The sequence below is a fragment of the Balaenoptera borealis genome (genome assembly GCF_965194805.1).
Source record: "Balaenoptera borealis genome assembly, chromosome: 14".
Classification (NCBI taxonomy): domain Eukaryota; kingdom Metazoa; phylum Chordata; class Mammalia; order Artiodactyla; family Balaenopteridae; genus Balaenoptera; species Balaenoptera borealis.
The window spans coordinates 9089322-9099620 of record NC_138875.1 but is presented as its reverse complement, the minus strand read 5'-3'; the positions used below and the strand labels follow the sequence as shown (position 1 = coordinate 9099620).

The window sequence follows — 10299 nt, the reverse complement described above, 5'->3', positions numbered from 1 at the left end:
ATAGCTGATTTTATCAATTATTTTCTTGAAGTGGTGGAATGAAAAGTTGGTGCAATTCTGATTTAAGAGCAAAGCTGGATATAATTTCTTGCGTTAGTACATGTCAAAAAAGTTCCTCAAAGTGAAACTGGCAGCCGGTTGGCTCAGTTTGAAGAGGCACATATTGCCAAGGAAGCTCAAGACGAGGGACATATGAAACAAGGTATTTTAACCATTATGGCCTCGTTTGAGTCAGTATTTGGCCTAATACAAAGTAGGATGCTAAGAAGGTGAAAGACAAAATCTGAATATTGCCATTCAAGGCTCTGCCAAAGGCAATTAATTAGAAACCTTTGATTGAAAAAGGGCCTTTCAGGTTACTCAGCTCATGCAATCCCCTAGGACTTATTCTTCATGTTAGTATTTTCAGACACTAGTGACCTTCCTTTCAATCTTCCTCTTTTCTCATCTATTGCCCTGTATCCACTATTATGTTCCAGAGTGGGTCTTATGTTCCTTTCATCAAGCAGCTTGATGTTAAAAAATTTCTTATAAAGACTTAGGCTAAAAAGACAATTATTCCTTGAAAAATAAAAAAGCTTAAAATCTTATAGAAGACCCTTTCATTTCATTAACAGTGACTAAAATTGAGGAAAGTCTTGCCTACCAGGCATTGTTCAAACGATTTCTATTTTGTCAATTCATAATCTCATCTTGAGTTTATTCATAGAGCTGTTTGCTCAGTTTCGATGATTACATTTTAATTGTTCCTTTATAAGTAACTGAAAAAGTAAATATTTATTTTTTCTTTTTTTAAAATCAATGACTGAACCTAAATATAGTGACACTAATTGCAAAGAACGTTCAGACAAGTCTCTTTACAGGTTGATTCTGTCTGGGCATTTAAATGTTAATAACCCTGGGTCAGTTTGGATCTGCTCAAGGTTCACTGCTTTTAGAATTCAATGAGTTCCTTTTCTAAATCTAATTCTGAGTGACAAATGGGTGAGTGTTCTGTGTATTCTTTCAGCGTCTTGTGGGCTCTCTTTATGCAGGACACAATATTTAATGAGATCAATATTTCCTGGGTACATTTCCTTTTACTTCTATTATGTAGGAGTTGGTGGCTAGCAAGTCACTAATATCATCATTACCACGATCTCCATCATCACTCAACCAACAGGAATCTCCTGAGAACCTGTTGTAATGCTCAGCACTGTTAAAATTGCTTTCAAAAACACACAAACGAATAAAACCTGAAAAATGCTGTTATATTCTTGGGAGGAGAGTGATTGCCATGACAAAGAACATTAGAATGTAGAGTGATTGGTATCTGAGTCAGGGAATTTTTGAATTTTTGATATGCCTCTAATAAGCTGGCTACTCAAACTCTCCAATTATTAGCTTGTTGCTTAGCACTAAAGAATTAAATTATATAATGCATTTAGTACGTAAAGTGGTGCCTGATATATTTTATGTACATGCTATGGTCAGACAATAATCAATATTGATGCCAATATATAATGTAAAGATCATCAAATGGGGAGAGACAAACATGGTTCCCATGTCTGAACCTACCACTTGTAAGCTTTCTTATTGTGATCATGGGCCGGAGTCACCTGGCTTCTTGGATTCCCAATATCATCATCTCTACAATCAGAAGGGTGAATAATTCGTTGACTACTGATGTTCCAGTTCTGGTGGTCCATGATTCTATGCATGTTCCAGGCTGCTAAGTAATATCTTATGGGCATTAAAAACTTTCAGGTGCATGTGTGTGTGTGTGTGTGTGTGTGTGTGTGATAAACCCTTTTGAGTTTCTATTCTAAACTGTGGACTTATCTCCAAAATAATGCACAAATGAACATCTGTACAGGTTTTGCATTCAATTTCAGACCGTCCATCTCTCTAGAAAAGACTTTTCTGTCCATCTGCAACCATGGTTCCCCAGGGGAATCCCCTGTTCTCTGTGCTTTAAGTGCCCAGAGGTGAAGGACATCGCTGATGGCTGTTTGGAAATCTGCATATGTCTTTTCAAATTAAGTGCCAAGGCAGCTGCTCAGTCCAAGGGAAGTCCTGCCCACCCCCCCTTGTTCTACTTCCTTTTTTCAGAACAGGGACACAAAGTGCTCTATCTTTTTTCTCCTTAATAATGCTCTGAGGCATTCCAACACATATCTGTCCACCACTGCATCTCACAGCTGAAATAGGAGAAATAATTCCTCCAGTTCACCCCTCCTGATGCCCTAGAAGACCTTATCTGTTTCTTTATTTTGATGTGATTAATATTAGTTGAGAAAGCAGGAGATGAAAATGACTACAGAGTGAAACTGTAAAGCCTGACTTGCTAACTTCTGGAAGTTGGCTTATGTTGCTGCCAAGAAGAGGGTCATTGGAAGTCTTTGGATTCAGCGTGTTTCCACTGAGGATGGGGCTCACTCAACCTTCAATATTCACTTCCTTCCCTGACTTTCTCTGAATTACACTAACCTTTTCTATCATTTATTTACAAAGTACTGAAAGGAAGGTCTTTGATTAGAAAGATTTAGTGTGTGAAAGGGTGTCTTTTTAAAAAAATTCATAATTACTTTTTTGGCAATGGAAAAAATTGGTTTTTTATTATTCACTTTTCAAAATGTTTCTAGGATATATATTCTGGACTCATATAACATTAATATCCTTTTTATCCCTTGTTTAATTAGTTGCCTATTTACTACTAAAACCATTATTAATAATGAGCATTTATTAATGCATACAAAGCTCTAGGGTAAGTATTTTATTTGTGTTCTCTCATTTAATTTTCAAAACATCCCTGTAGGTCATGTACTGTTATTATCTCACTTTGTTGTCTTGTAAAAGGAGACAGAGAAAGGTTAGACAACGCAAAAAGTCATAAAGTAGCAAGGGATGAATTGGAAACTGAATCCATCTCTGTCTCCCCAAATGCCCTGCTCTTAATTGCCACAGACTGTCACATGCGACCAAGAGACTGGGGTAGAGCAGGGTAATTGTTTGCATAAACCTGTATTCCATGTGCTCTTTTCTTTCTTTCTTTTATTTTTTTGAGCTGTATATTGACTTCATTCAGAAAATAAAATTTTTAAACTGATATTTTAACTGCCCCCCCCCAATTTTAGGGGTTTTATGAGTAATTTTTTCCTCTCTAAATAAAGTAAAAATCAAATACTTTGTGGGAAAAACAAAACATGGATCATCATGAAATGAGCATTAAAATAACATAGGTTCAATGAAAATAGATGAGTATTACTCAAGGTATCCAGTCTTCATTTGTGTTTATTTTCACCATGCCCCCTTTGGTTTATGTTCAAGTTTAGATTTCTTTGTTTTCATGATCAAATTTGAATTAAACATTTTGCTTAGACTGCACAGTTATTGAGTATAGGGATGTTTGCAGATCAAATAGGCTATAGGCTATATGGGAGGAAATCAAAAATGCTCTATAGAGATTCATCTGATGTGATGCTTCTGGTGATCTTTTCCACCAGCTTATCTAAGAATCAGTATGTCCTGTAAATAGAAACAATTTCTTATAAACAAATATATAAACTGAATAGATTCAAAAGAGAAAATATAATAAATCTACATGAAATAAATTGATTCAGCAGACTAATAAGCATATCATCAGAGATGCTTCTAAGAATCCTTAACATTCTTCTTTCCTTTAGAACGCCAGCTTTATTAGAAATTAATATGAAAACATGAGGCCAACACTGCTGCCAACAATAGTAAAGCTGGTATGGCTTTCAGTTAAACATCCATGATTTGCTTCATTAAACATACTTCGTTGTACTCTCAGGTTTTTAAATATGTCTCCAAGAACATCTCATAATTTTTAAAAGATATTATAAGCTAATTTGCTTCACAGAAAGCATAATTTCTACACATATTAAGAATGATGCTGCATTTTCAGTAACAGTGTGTATTGATCAAGAGCTTCCTTAAGATGAGAATCTCCCTGTTCCCAATTCAGCTTCTCATATGCTATGAGGATGATAATTTGAAGTCAGCTTTTGAACATTCACTTTAAATGAAAGTCTCTTAACTGCATAAATAGATTAGCAATCCTTGGGTATCTTATAAGAAGAGCTAATTATATGAAATGTGGTAATAAAATGTTAACTGTTTAAAAAGTCCTTTAAACGTTAAAAAGGAAAAATCACACGTGTTCTAGGAAGATGAGAGAGAAAACATTCCAGATATCATACTGTAGGTTATATTTGGATACAATCACACCATTCAGATAAGACTTCCTGAGTGAATTTGCATATTTGTGGAGATTCTACCTAAAAATCAGAACATATATTTTTTAAAATTTTATAACAACTTTATTTTTTTGTGTGCATGTATCTTTTTTTTTTGTAACTTTTTATTTTATATTGGAGTATAGCCAATTAACAATGTTGTGACTGTTTCAGATGCACAGCAAAGGGACTCAGACATACATATGCATGTATCCATTCTCCCCCAAACTCCACTCCCATCCAGGCTGCCACATAACATTGAGCAGAGGTCCCTGTGCTATACAGTAGGTCCTTGTTGGTTATCCATTTTAAATATAGCAGTGTGTACATGTCGATCCCAAAATCCCTGACTATCCCTTCCCCCCAACCTTCCCCCCTGGTAACCATAGTTCATTCTCTAAGTCTGTGAGCCTGTGTCTGTTTTGTAAATAGGTTCATTTGTATCATTTCTTTTTAGATTCTGCATATAAGGGATATCATACAATATTTCTCTTTCTCTGTCTGACTTCACTCAGTGTGACAATCTAGAATGGATAAAGAAAATGTGGTACATATACACAATGGAATATTACTCGGCCATTAAAAAGAATGAAATAATGCCATTTGCAGCAACATGGATGGACCTAGAGATTGTCATACTGAGTGAAGTATGTCAGAACATATATTTTTAATTAGACATTATACTTTCTGATCCATTTTACCCACAGTCATTAAAACCGTATACATTTATAGGAGGGAGGAGCACAAATATTAAAGCCCCGTTCAGGAAACGTGTGTGAGCTGGTTAGAACTGTTACTAACTTATCCCTTCCTCCTTACTGTGAGCTAGGCGCTTTGAGAACAATTGTGTTGTTTATCTTCTCTTCCTAAATCCACAAGAGGTTTGAGAAAACAAAGCAACTAAAGTCTTTAGAGTCACAAAGGTTTTGAAAATCAAATACAGTCAATTTCAGTTGTGATTTGAGCAATTTCAAATGTATCCCCTTCTCCTGCACCTGGTATTATTTGTTTACCCAATGAATATGATTATCATCTGTCTCATAGTCAGTAACACCAAATTCACTGAGGCCGGAGCCTCAGAGCCATAAGCGAGCAAGTGTGTGAAAAGTAATCAGAGGAAAGAATAAGATTATACGATTCTAGCTCCAGGACCATGGTAAGTAAACAGAATTAGATGCTTTCATTTATCTAGCATCTATGTTTTACACCAAAATATCTCTCTGAGTTTTGTAATACAGTATAAATAAATGAGACATTCTCACACCATTCCAAAGCAAAACAGACAGGCAAACAAAGAAACAAAAACCTGTCACTCTGAAATGTAGGAAGCATTTTTATGCCATTTTTAGGACAAGATGGAGACTATTTTGTGAGTTTAGGCTATGGAATGAGAGCTGCTTAGAAAATTATTCCTCCATTTAAATAGGAATAATTATTTATTCCTATTTTTAAATCAATGATTTCTTTTCTTTTGTTTTTTTTTTTTTTTGCATTTAGACAAAGGCAATTGCTGTAAAACAAACTCTTTAAAAACAACACAACAGCATTATAATTATAATTAGTTATTTCTTTTCACTCAAAAAATTAAGTCAATTTAACTGTTTACAGAACAGTTTGTATGTTTAATTTCAGTCATTTAAATATAATTTTAAAAGTGACATAAGAAAGAACATTGAAATAGTCCTGCTTGGGAAGAAACGAATGGCAATTTTAGCTCTAGCAACAAATCCCCAAGAAATCAGTACTCACACGGTGTTATTTTTTGAGCTATATAATAGTTATTAGATTTTTGTTTTCCTATTGTTTATATGTACAGGTTTCCAAAGTAGTTTTCCACATTGCGAATATCTAGGTAATATAATTCATTATTTACCATGGGTTTTTATAGAGCAATAGATTTTATTCCTAGATGTCCCTAAGGACTATTCTGATATGCTCTGAGCTCATTTGTTAAAAATATGGCAGGGAACTGGCAGGTAAAATCTTAAAATTGTTATGGCAATGCCTGTCCTCCATCTTTCAAGGCCCCTATTTCCCAAATGAAGCAAATACCAAGAGTGACGTGAACGTGGCTTTCCAATTGCTGGACTTAGTATTTGTGAAGAAGACTGATTTACATTGTTTGAGCAGTCCTTTCTTATTTTCACCATGATAAACTCTTGAAAAGTGGGGTAGGTATTTTGTAGCACCATCCAACCAAGTTTGAATGAATGGCTTCCTTCAGCATATTTACTGCAGGAAGCAGACACATCCACTTTGCAGAGTGCTTTCAGAACACCTCCTGCTCTGCTCTGTATAAGGATTAGGAAGCCCAGGTTCTAGTCTCCATGTGCTTTAGCTTATTAGTAAAAGCAGCGGAAAGGAAGATATCTCTAAGTCACTAGTTCATTTTGAGACTTTTAACTGGAAGGGTTTGAAAATCAGAAACTTCTTTTTTATCTTATTCACAGCTTTGTGTTGACTTGAATAGGATAAAGAAAACCATGAAGGATTGATGTCAAAGAGGTATGCAGTAGGCTTCTCCTTTCCTTTGATGTTGTTGGTTGCTGATAAGGGAAGCAAAAGCATCTCAGGGTTTGTAACCACCACTGGATCGATATCAGATCCTTGATTCTTCTCTCACTGCCTCTGTGAGTTGCTGCCCAGATTAGAATCTGATGCAAAAATTAGTCACAGTGTGACATTCAGAGGCAAATATAGATGTTAGAAGATATAAAATACACTGAGCATCGATAGAGGAATATATACATAACATTGTATTTCCTTTATACATTCAAATTAATTAATTGATAGTAGTTGAAATACATGAAAAAAGAAGGATTTAGGCCTGGGGTATAAATGTATATCATTTTACAATACGCCCCTGAATTCAAGATGAACCCTTTATGTAATTATTTACATATTTTAGCAATCAAACTGAACAAAAGTCTTGGTAATTTCCAAATTGCATTTTGCAAGTCTAAACTCTACCTACGACTATTATGTCTAAATTTTATTTTTTTTATTTTTATTTTTATTTTTTTTTTATTATCAGCATAGAAATTTATTTGAATTCAAAATAATATGGTTATATTTAGGATAATATAATTATCTAAAGCACATATCATAAGCTCTGAAACATTTCTAAAGATGTCATTCTTTTGAAGTCAAAAAATATGTAGTAAGAATGTACAAAGAAGTAAAAATATAAAAAATAAGTTTGCTGAGTATTGGGAGTTGTTACAAGAGGGGCACACCAAGGTAATGTAACAGAGTCCAAATTACACAGCATGCAGCAAGGAGTTCTCTTGCTTTATCAAGTCCTGGAAAATAAACCAGTAACCTCAGAATGCAAGAATACCACCACTGGGTTAATAGGACAAACTTTCTGAGGGACACAGGGAGTAATTCACTATACTTCCCCTTTCTCTAACTCCTTTCCTCACACCGATTTCTTTTCTTTCCTCCAGGATAGGTTTTATCCTGTGGAAAAAAATTTGGTTGTATTTGTAAAGTGGAGTAAATAATATCCTGATTGAAGTAGGCAATGTTTTAGCTAATGATGCTCAGGAATCAAACTTTTGAAAAAGGTCAGTCAGCTAGCTACTAGCAGAGACCATCAGTGGCTTGCAGGAAAAAAAAAAAAAAAATCAGATAATATGTGTTTGCTAAATAGATAAAAAGAATAAGCAGTTAAAAATGGGTGAAAACTCCCAGGGTTTATTGTGAACTAGAAAAACAAAAGCAGACAGGTGACCTTTGATTCAGCCCATTTACTTGTGGAGTGAGCTATAAGAGGCTCCAAGATAGAGTTTGGTTCCTAACAGGGTCCACAGCCAAAGGGCAAACTCAGAACGTCTCCTCCTCTCGTAGAAACTGGAACACGGGTGAGAAGTCTTTTTTGGAGTAGCCCTTCGCACACATCATCCTGTAGATCTGATGGGTCTGACTGTCCAGAAGGATTGGGCTCTTCGTGCTGGCAGCAGAGTCCCGTGCTAATCCCAGATCCTCAGCCATGAGTGTTGTTCCGAATCCACCCTGATAGTTATCAGCCGAGGGAACTCCATCCATCACCCCAGGTACAGGATTATAGGTGTCACTTGACCAACATCATCCTGAGCTCATATTTAGGATTTTAGCCAAGAGTTTTGGGTCAAGCCCTAACCTGATTCTCAGATTCATAGCTTCTGCAGTTCCAATCATACTAATAGCTAACAGCAAGTTGTTGCAGATCTTCACAGCCTGCCCAGTCCCGACGTCTCCACAATGCACCACATTGGAGCCCATGCACCCCAGAAGCTCTTGGGCAGCAGCAAATTCTTCTTCGACTCCTCCCACCATAAACGTGAGGTTCCCAGACCGAGCAGCTCCCACACCACCAGAAACAGGGGCATCCGTGAAAACCGCTCCCATTTTCTCAACTTCTTTGGCCAATTCTTTCGAAACCATAGGATCAATAGTACCGGAATCTATTAATAGTGAGCCTTTCTTCACTTTTTTTAGAATTCCATTTGCTCCAGAATAAGCTTCTATTGCATTGATGCTGGTGGGCAACATGGTAATAATTCTGTCAGCTTTTTCAGCTACATCTGCTGGGGAAGACACTGTTCACCTGCATCTAGAAACTCTTTGCATGCATCAGGGAGCACATCATAAACAATGAGTGGATAGCCATGTTTCATGAGATTTTTTGCCATTGGATTCCCCATGTTGCCTACTCCAGTGAATCCAACTGGAGTCTTAGAAGCCATTGACCTAGAACACACCGCTGCAAGGCTGGCCACTGCCGGTTGCTGCTGGCGGCTCCAGTACCGGAGGCCGGAGGCGGCTCCACGGAGCCGTAAGGAGGCGGCCACGCTGCCCGCCCCCGCCCCCCCCCCCCACGGTGACCTCCGCGGCTCCCGGCTCACCCACTGACTGCTCTAAATTTTAAAGTTGAAGTATGGGGAGGGAGAAGACGCAAGACTATTTTACTTGCAGACAGAATTGCGGATAGAAAGTCCAAGGTGACTTTAAAGGCAGGAGTGAGAGGAAGATGAATGTGTTTGGACACATTGACTGTGAGAGAGGGAAAAAAATGGGAAGGAGAAAAAAGGCAGGAGAGACAAGAGGGCGAGAAGTAATGCATCTTAGTAAATTATCAAAAGCGCTAAAGGCAAAGTAATCTTGAGCCGTGACCTACTCACAAGAACCTATTAAGTATTTCCTTCTACTCTGAAGTGAATTTTCCTGCAGGGTCAATTTATTATGTATTTTATCTTCTCAGTTTTTAATCTAGTCATTCTAACTGTGATGATGCTTTATGTCTCTCCCTACCTCTCCAATAAATATTCAGAGATAAAGGTATTACATTCTTAACCAAATGTTGTTCAGTTATTTCCTTGATTAATCTAAGTACAAACTTAGAACATATATTATGGTTGTCAATTTTACATTATATGTATATATATAAAAATAAAAATGTGTCAAACTCAGTAGGCACAGCAATAAATGTTTGAGTGATTTGATGAATAAAAAGCATCTGCCTGACGTCAGTAAATATAGCAAAATTAACAGTGAGAATCTTCAGATTAACTGTTCACATTTTACTGTGACTTTGTGTAAACATCTTACTAAGAAATGATGAAACACAATATCAGCATTTATCACCTGTCCATAATTCATTAGTCTAACTCAGAGTTTGGCAAACAGCCTGTTGGCTAAATCTATACTACTGTCTGTTTTTATAAAGTTTTATTGGAATACAGCCATGCTTATTTGTGGGTCCTTTCGCACTACTACAGCAGAATTCAGTGGCTGAGACTACTTTTATGGCCAGCAAAGCCTAAAAGATTTAGAGACGTACCTCTAAGATGTTATGGGTTTGGTTCCAGACCATGGCAATAAAGTGAATATTGCAATAAAGCGAGTCACACAAATTTTTTGGTTTCAGAGAGCATATAAAAGTTATGTTTATACTATATTGTACTCTATAAAATGTGCAGTAGCATTATGTCTAAAAAGACCAATGTTCATACCTTATGTCTAAAAAATACTTTTTTGCTAAAAAGTGCTAACCATCATCAGAGCCTTCAGTGAA

General features: G+C 36.5%; 1 pseudogene across 1 annotated transcript; it reads right to left on the bottom strand.

Moving 5' to 3' along the window:
• Window positions 1-7356: 7356 nt before the first annotated feature.
• Window positions 7357-10098, bottom strand: LOC309611257 (3-hydroxyisobutyrate dehydrogenase, mitochondrial pseudogene; annotated as a pseudogene). Its single transcript has 2 exons — window positions 10066-10098; window positions 7357-9142 (listed from the first exon to the last, which is right to left on the bottom strand). The product of its transcript is annotated as a 3-hydroxyisobutyrate dehydrogenase, mitochondrial pseudogene (transcript).
• Between the last annotated feature and the right edge of the window lie 201 nt (window positions 10099-10299).